This window comes from Pinus tabuliformis, chromosome Q (assembly GCF_031772625.1).
Source record: "Pinus tabuliformis cultivar Carrire ecotype Pingquan chromosome Q, CPIR1, whole genome shotgun sequence".
Taxonomy (NCBI): domain Eukaryota; kingdom Viridiplantae; phylum Streptophyta; class Pinopsida; order Pinales; family Pinaceae; genus Pinus; species Pinus tabuliformis.
Window position 1 is genome coordinate 458,548,452 of NC_142296.1, and position 8,377 is coordinate 458,556,828.

Sequence of the window (8,377 nt, forward strand, 5' to 3'; positions counted from 1 at the left end):
TATAGAAAAAGAGCTGATGTACAAAGGGTTGGAAATTTCTATGGAAAAGCTTGTATTTGGCTTATGTAAGACTCATTTTCAGTAATACATGCTTGACTTTACTTCTCAGGATTCATGAAGGATTTTTTATGTTCAGAATATGTGATGTTGTCCTTTTCTTAATTCTTACAGTGGTATGGATGTATAATCACTCAGAATTCACTGAATGTGCTCTGACTTCCTGTATACATTTATAAACTGTGTGGTCCCATATGAGTTTATGTTCTGAATGTTTAAATGTTGAATGCCCTGACTTCCATGTAGGGTTGAGTTCATTGTTATATTGAGGTGTTGTTGACTCCATAAGCCCAATGGATAGTTTTGTTTAATGTGTTTCCACCATTCATATTTTTCACAGTTGTTCTATAAGAGTTAGTCATCTTATCTTTAATCAAAATCATTAATCCATCAAGAGAGAGCCCTCTCAGGTTGAGGAGGCTAAGCCTCAGCCTAAAGTCGGTTTGAAATAGTTACTTGAAGTATTCCTGGTCTGCAGCCTTCCAGGGCCTGATTTTGAGATAACATTTTGGTGCGTCTGCCGGGAGCCTGAAGATTAATCATTCCTGAAATCAAGAGGCTGAAGTTCTGAAGGTAGCAGGAGCTCAGAAGAATTTTCGAGCTGCAATCTACCTTGGCGACTCCATTGTTGAAGAATTCAGAATTCATAGATTCATGGTGATTCCACTTGAGTTATGAAGGACCCAGATGCTACCATTCTTATGTCAAGGTATGCATGCATAAAGTTTTCATGAATTCATGGCTTCCCAAATCATTTTCCAAAGGATGCATATTTTCTAAGGAATGGTCCAAAATTCAACGGAGAAGATTTGAGTTTAACTTTGAAGCATATATCAGATTTCTGTGATTTTACTGAGCTTCTTAGAGTTAAACATGAGTATGTTTGCATTATGTTGTTCTATGATTCACTTCAAGGGAAATGTAAACAGTGGATTGAAAGCTTTCCTACCAAATCCATTAAGTCATTTGAAGACTTTTGGTTTATGTTTTTGGAGGAATGGATAGATAGATCAGAGGTGGTGGCAAACTCTCCTTTAGTTCAAAGTTTCAAACAATGGAATGATCATCATATTAATGAAGAAATAGATGAAAGTTTTTCTTTGTCCTTGTCTTCGTATCTAAAATCATTTGAGTGCAAGGCAGAGGATAAGATGAAATTTTTGGATGAAGTTGCTAAAGACATTGAGAAAGACATTGAAGGTTTACAAGGTCAAATTCAGGCATATAGTCTTCATAATCATGATCATTATTTTCAGAAGCTTTCTATGGCAGAACACAAGGAGAGAGTGTTGCTTCCTTTCTCTTTCACGATTGAGGAAATGTACACTGTTGTTGAAGATCAGTTTGCACAACCAGAAAGTTACAAGAATCATCAAGCTGATCATGTATTCTGGGATCCTATAGCCAAATATATGGAAGAGTTTTACTTTCTAGTGTTTCAGTTTTTCTATGAAGATCAGAGGCAATTTCAGTGGCACTGGTCATCACAATATCATTGTGGCTCTGAACTCCGATGCAGTCAAAAAACTCAAATATCAGATAAGACAAATGATTGGCTACATTGGAAATTTCACATTGATTGAGCTGAAAGAAGTTTGAATTGATAGGGTAGATAAGTGGAGCCACCGTTATCACTGAAAATATTTCAAAGGAAAAGGGTAAGGTAAGGGAGAATTGGTCTTGGTTATTCTCATGCTCTTTTCATAACATAAAACTTTGGAGTTCATAAAAGTCTTTCCTTTCCTTGTTTTGCCTTTGCTTGATGTTTATACCTTGTAAGTAATCCCTTTCAGCTTACATACCTTGCTTGAGCCTTCAAAGAACTCTGATGTATGCTGACCATGAGTTTGCCAAGTGCTTCTTATGCATGAAAGGAGCATGAGAATAACCAAGACCAATTCTCCCTTACCTTACCCTTTTCCTTTGAAATATTTTCAGTGATAATAGTGGCTCCACTTGGGATAGTGTGCTCTTGTGGTACACTAAGAACTCGCAGGTCCAGTGCCTTATCCTCTTATGATAAATGGAAATTTGTTTGACAAGCATCCCCTTTAAGCTTCTTGGGCCTTCACCTTAGATGATCACTGTAGAAGAAAGAAATCTATATCTACTGAAAAAAAAAAATGCTCAGTCAACCTTGAGCTTATTTGCATTTTCCTACCTACCTACCCTATCAATTCAAACTTCTTTCAGCTCAATCAATGTGAAATTTCCAATGTAGCCAATCATTTGTCTTATCTGATATTTGAGTTTTTTGGCTGCATCGGAATTCAGAGCCACAATTATATTGTGATGACCAGTGCCACTAAAATTGCCTCTGATCTTCATAGAAAAACTGAAACACTGGAAAGTAAAACTCTTCCATATATTTGGCTATAGGATCCCAGAATACATGATCAGCTTGATGGTTCTTGTAACTTTCTGGTTGTGCAAACTGATCTTCAACAACAGTGTACATTTCCTCAATCGTGAAAGAGAAAGGAAGCAACACTCTCTCCTTGTGTTCTGCCATAGAAAGCTTCTGAAAATAATGATCATGATTATGAAGACTATATGCCTGAATTTGACCTTGTAAACCTTCAATGTCTTTCTCAATGTCTTTAGCAACTTCATCCAAAAATTTCATCTTATCCTCTGCCTTGCACTCAAATGATTTTAGATACGAAGACAAGGACAAAGAAAAACTTTCATCTATTTCTTCATTAATATGATGATCATTCCATTGTTTGAAACTTTGAACTGAAGGAGAGTTTGCCACCACCTCTGATCTATCTATCCATTCCTCCAAAAACATAAACCAAAAGTCTTCAAATGACTTAATGGATTTGGTAGGAAAGCTTTCAATCCACTGTTTACATTTCCCTTGAAGTGAATCATAGAACAACATAATGCAAACATCCTCATGTTTAACTCTAAGAAGCTCAGTAAAATCACAGAAATCTGATATATGCTTCAAAGTTAAACTCAAATCTTCTCCGTTGAATTTTGGACCATTCCTTAGAAAATATCCATCCTTTGGAAAATGATTTGGGAAACCATGAATTCCTGAAAACTTTATGCATGCATACCTTGAAATAAGAATGGTAGCATCTGGGTCCTTCATAACTCAAGTGGAATCACCATGAATCTATGAATTCTGAATTCTTCAACAATGGAGTCGCCAAGGTAGATTGCAGCCTTGAAAATTCTTCTGAGCTCCTACTACCTTCAGAAGTTCAGCCTCTTGATTTCAGGAATGATTAATCTTCAGGCTCCCGGCAGACGCACCAAAATGTTATCTCAAAATCAGGCCCTGGAAGGCTGCAGACCAGGAAGACTTCAAGTAACTATTTCAAACCGACTTTAGGCTGTGGCTTAGCCTCCTCAACCTGAGAGGGCTCTCTCTTGATGGATTAATGATTTTGATTAAAGATAAGTTGCTAAAGACATTGAGAAAGACATTGAAGGTTTACAAGGTCAAATTCAGGCATATAGTCTTCATAATCATGATCATTATTTTCAGAAGCTTTCTATGGCAGAACACAAGGAGAGAGTGTTGCTTCCTTTCTCTTTCACGATTGAGGAAATGTACACTGTTGTTGAAGATTAGTTTGCACAACCAGAAAGTTACAAGAATCATCAAGCTGATCATGTATTCTGGGATCCTATAGGCAAATATATGGAAGATTTTTACTTTCAGTGTTTCAGTTTTTCTATGAAGATTAGAGGAAATTTCAGTGGCACTGGTCATCACAATATCATTGTGGCTCTGAACTCCAATGCAGTCAAAAAACTCAAATATCAGATAAGACAAATGATTGGCTACATTGGAAATTTCACATTGATTGAGCTGAAAGAAGTTTGAATTGATAGGGTTGGTAGGTAGGAAAATGCAAATAAGCTCAAGGTTGACTGATAATTTTTTTTTTTCAGTAGATATAGATTTCTTTCTTCTACAGTGATCATCTAAGGTGAAGGCCCAAGAAGCTTAAAGGGGATGTTTGTCAAACAAATTTCCATTTATCATAAGAGGATAAGGCACTGGACCTGCGAGTTCTTAGTGTACCACAAGAGCACACTATCCCAAGTGGAGCCACTGTTATCACTGAAAATATTTCAAAGGAAAAGGGTAAGGTAAGGGAGAATTGGTCTTGGTTATTCTCATGCTCCTTTCATGCATAAGAAGCACTTGGCAAACTCATGGTCAGCATACATCAGAGTTCTTTGAAGTCTCAAGCAAGGAATGTAAGCTGAAAGGGATTACTTACAAGGTATAAACATCAAGCAAAGGCAAAACAAGGAAAGGAAAGACTTTTATGAACTCCAAAGTTTTATGTTATGAAAAGAGTAGTCAACTTCCAAGGGGATTACCAAGTAATGGAAAACTCATCTCTGAAAAGTAAAAGAGGTTTTCATTCTTAAGATACTAAATTATAAAAACCTCTTCCACTTTCTTCAAATCCATTATGATTTGAGAGAAATGAATGATCAAACTTGCGCTATGAAACTGCTGTAGGTGCAAGTTTTCCACAGGCATATTTCTCTGTTTCACACCTGTTTTTCAAAGAAATATTCTGGGCAATAGGGAAGGTGTTTCAAAAAAACAAGAGAGTTTTTTTTTAAGCATGGATTGGTTCACAAAAACCTCCTTCTGTTTCCTCAAATTCATTACGATCTGAGAGAAATTAATGACCAAAGTTGCACTACGAAACTGCTGTAGGTGCAGTTTTTCATTTCTTGTTTTACACATCTTCTTCAAGGATCGATTCTGGGCAGCTGGAGTAATGTTTTAAAAAACCAAAAGAGGTTTTTGTTCAGCATGGATTTTTTCACAAAAGCCTCCTTCAGTTTTTCCAAATACATTTCGTACGAGAAGTTATGAGCTCTGTCCCAAGACCTATTTTTCAGCCAGAACAGAGCAAGGGATAGTCTCCTAGTTTCTAGGAACACCAAAAGGATGAGTCATCAAGGGCCAGCTGGAAGGTTATGGGATTCATAAAATTCGAATTCATGGAGTTTTTTGTGTCAAAAGGAGTGTTTAATTCTTAGATAAGGTTGTTGTAATCATGATAAGGAGATACACTCCTAGTTGTATTAGGTCTCTAGCACTGCTAGTTAGGTGTCATTTGCATTTAATAGTTACTTTTGAGTGTCATTAGGTGTCAGGTCAGGTAGAATTCGAATTTTCCTCATCCTAGAAGAGGAATCTAAGTTGTGTAAAGAGCTCTATATATAGCAGAAGAGCTGATGTACAAAGGGTTGGAAATTTCTATGGAAAAGCTTGTATTTGGCTTATGTAAGACTCATTTTCAGTAATACATGCTTGACTTTATTTCTCAGGATTCATGAAGGATTTTTTATGTTCAGAATATGTGATGTTGTCCTTTTCTTAATTCTTACAGTGGTATGGATGTATAATCACTCAGAATTCACTGAATGTGCTCTGACTTCCTGTATACATTTATAAACTGTGTGGTCCCATATGAGTTTATGTTCTGAATGTTTAAATGTTGAATGCCCTGACTTCCATGTAGGGTTGAGTTCATTGTTATATTGAGGTGTTGTTGACTCCATAAGCCCAATGGATATTTTTGTTTAATGTGTTTCCACCATTCATATTTTTCATAGTTGTACTATAAGAGTTAGTCATCTTATCTTTAATCAAAATCATTAATCCATGAAGAGAGAGCCCTCTCAGGTTGAGGAGGCTAAGCCTCAGCCTAAAGTCGATTTGAAATAGTTACTTGAAGTCTTCCTGGTCTGCAGCCTTCCAGGGCCTGATTTTGAGATAACACACCCAATCCCTTTAATTATGTGTCAACACTCACAAATCCCTTCTCTTAAGGTATATGTTATCCCCAAGATCCCCAAAGGTCCATTACATAGAAACTTTCCTTCTACTAAAGTCGCCCATACCTATAGCATAGTATATGACTTGGCACAATCTCCTACTGCCATGTCAATGCTTAAATTCCTCGAGACACTCCCATCCCAATGTAAATCTCTACTCTTTACTTTGGGTGTTGTGGATCCCCATGATGATCATATGATTGTCTTTGTTGTTGACAAGTCAAAACATCCCCCCCTACCTTCATCTATTGCATTCCAAATCCAAATCTCTATACGAATCACTAAAGTCGAGTGGTGCATCATAAATGAAGGCACCTACACCTGTGTGATGGATGCTAGTGTTTGTAATTGACTTGGTTTCCAAGACCTGTCCCCATCTACCATCACTTTCCATGCTTGGGATAGTCATTCGTGACATACCCTTTGCTTATATCATAACTTCCTATCACTGTTTCCCTAAAGACTGTCTCTATTGACATCAAAGTCATTTGATTCCCCATTAGATTAAAAAATCCTTTTGGGTCATAGTTATACCTATGCTATGTTAGTTGTCGTATCTATGATTTACTGTAAGATGTGCTTCCCCCATAATGGAGAGATCGTCACTATCAATCAGCTGACGTACTATGATCCTAAATCTAAGACTTCACCTCATTCCACCATCTCATCAATCACTGATAATAAGATTTTCTCGTCCCTCACCAATGTCTCTCCTGAAGTCTACAAAGATTCCACCTTGCTTGGTCCTTATTATGGTCCAACACCTACTTCTTTGAGCCTAACACATCCATTTTTTACATGCTTCAAGTAGCATCAGCTACTCACAAGCAGTCCGGTATGCCTTCACAATAGCCAACACCTCTGCAACTAGCTATTCCTAACTCAACCCAACCTTCAAGTACTAATCCTCAAGGACAATTTCCTTCTGCTAGTATCTCTCCTAATCCTTTTTAGCCCATAATTGTTCCCCCAGGTGTTAATCATCTCGGAGCAGTTCCCCCCTTCTAATATTGTTCTTACTTCCACTACCATGATTTTATTCTACACTTTTTATGGTTGTGTTGAGTTTACCTAACATTAACTTGGGGATCCCAATCTGGTACATTGATTTTCCTACAAACACTCTCCCAATAAACTCAAAACTTACACTGCTTTGACCCCAGTTCAATCTGTTGTTCCTACCCCATCATTTTCTTCAGTTCCATAGAAACCTCAACAAGAATGTACTCCTATTTTGAAATCATTTGGTGAGGGGAGGAAGCCCAGAAAAAGGGAACCAAAGACAAGGCACCGCAAATAACTACAACTCCTCTTAAGCTGACGAAGCCTATTCCTCGACATGCTTTATGTGATGCTTTTGGTCATGCCACCAATAATTTTCCTAAACTCCCTCATATCCAGAATGTGGTCTCTCATACCTTCCCTGATTCTAACATTCCTAAGGTTCATGTCACCTTACCTGAGTCAACTAATAAGAATATATCATTATCCACGAATCACCCCTATGCTTTGTGTGACAATTGTGTCCATTATTCTCAATGTTTTCCCTGTCTCGAAGAATTTCATGATACACTTCAATTGCTTCGTGAATTAAAGGTTGCTCATAGTGATTCCACCTCTCCTCTATATACATTTCTAGTCTCAATCCTATTCCCGAGTAGGAGGTCTCTCAACCACCCATCACGATCCCTCCCCCTAATGTTGACATGACGGACAATACCACTACTATTCTCTACTTATCATCATCCATGATATCGATGTATTGGGACTCCCTTGATTTCTCCTATTATGATTTTGTTGAACCTTCTTCACTGAAGTCTTTGGTCTCAACATCAGTAGATGTCACATCTACTATTCATATGTCCCCCAACCTTGACAATGCGTATGTGAACCTTGTCTCTCATGAAGATGCCTCAGGTAGCTCCTTTTCATCATGTGGTCCCTTTTCCTCGTATCCCCCCATCTTCCATTTTGATAAAGACATCATGGCAGCCATAACCACACCTGATTATACTTGGGATAGTATGCACCACCATGCATAGTTCCTTCCACAGCAAACCCATGATCACATGATGTGGAGTCCAACATTATCTGTACTTATTTGCGAACCCATAAATTCACCCCCCTTCTCACTCAGGATGATCGACAACGTATTTGACAATAAGCCCCTCCCTACCTCCTCATCATTGACAATATTTATCATCACAGTGGTTACATTGTCCTTTATCATTGTCTCACCTGTTCATTGTCTTCTTGCGCCCTTCAGATGGATCCATTATCCACACCTTATATTGGTTATGCCTATGGTGCAATTAATTTCTCTAGGAATCTAGCCTCGGAAACTTGGGCCATTTTCACCCCCTTGCATTTGTTAGTCCACATTAGCACTGTCTGCGTTGGATCTGTCACCAATAACTAGGACAAATATTATGTTGTGATAGGTTTTTTAGCCAATGTCCTTGATCATCACATCCTTCACCTTCATGTTTGT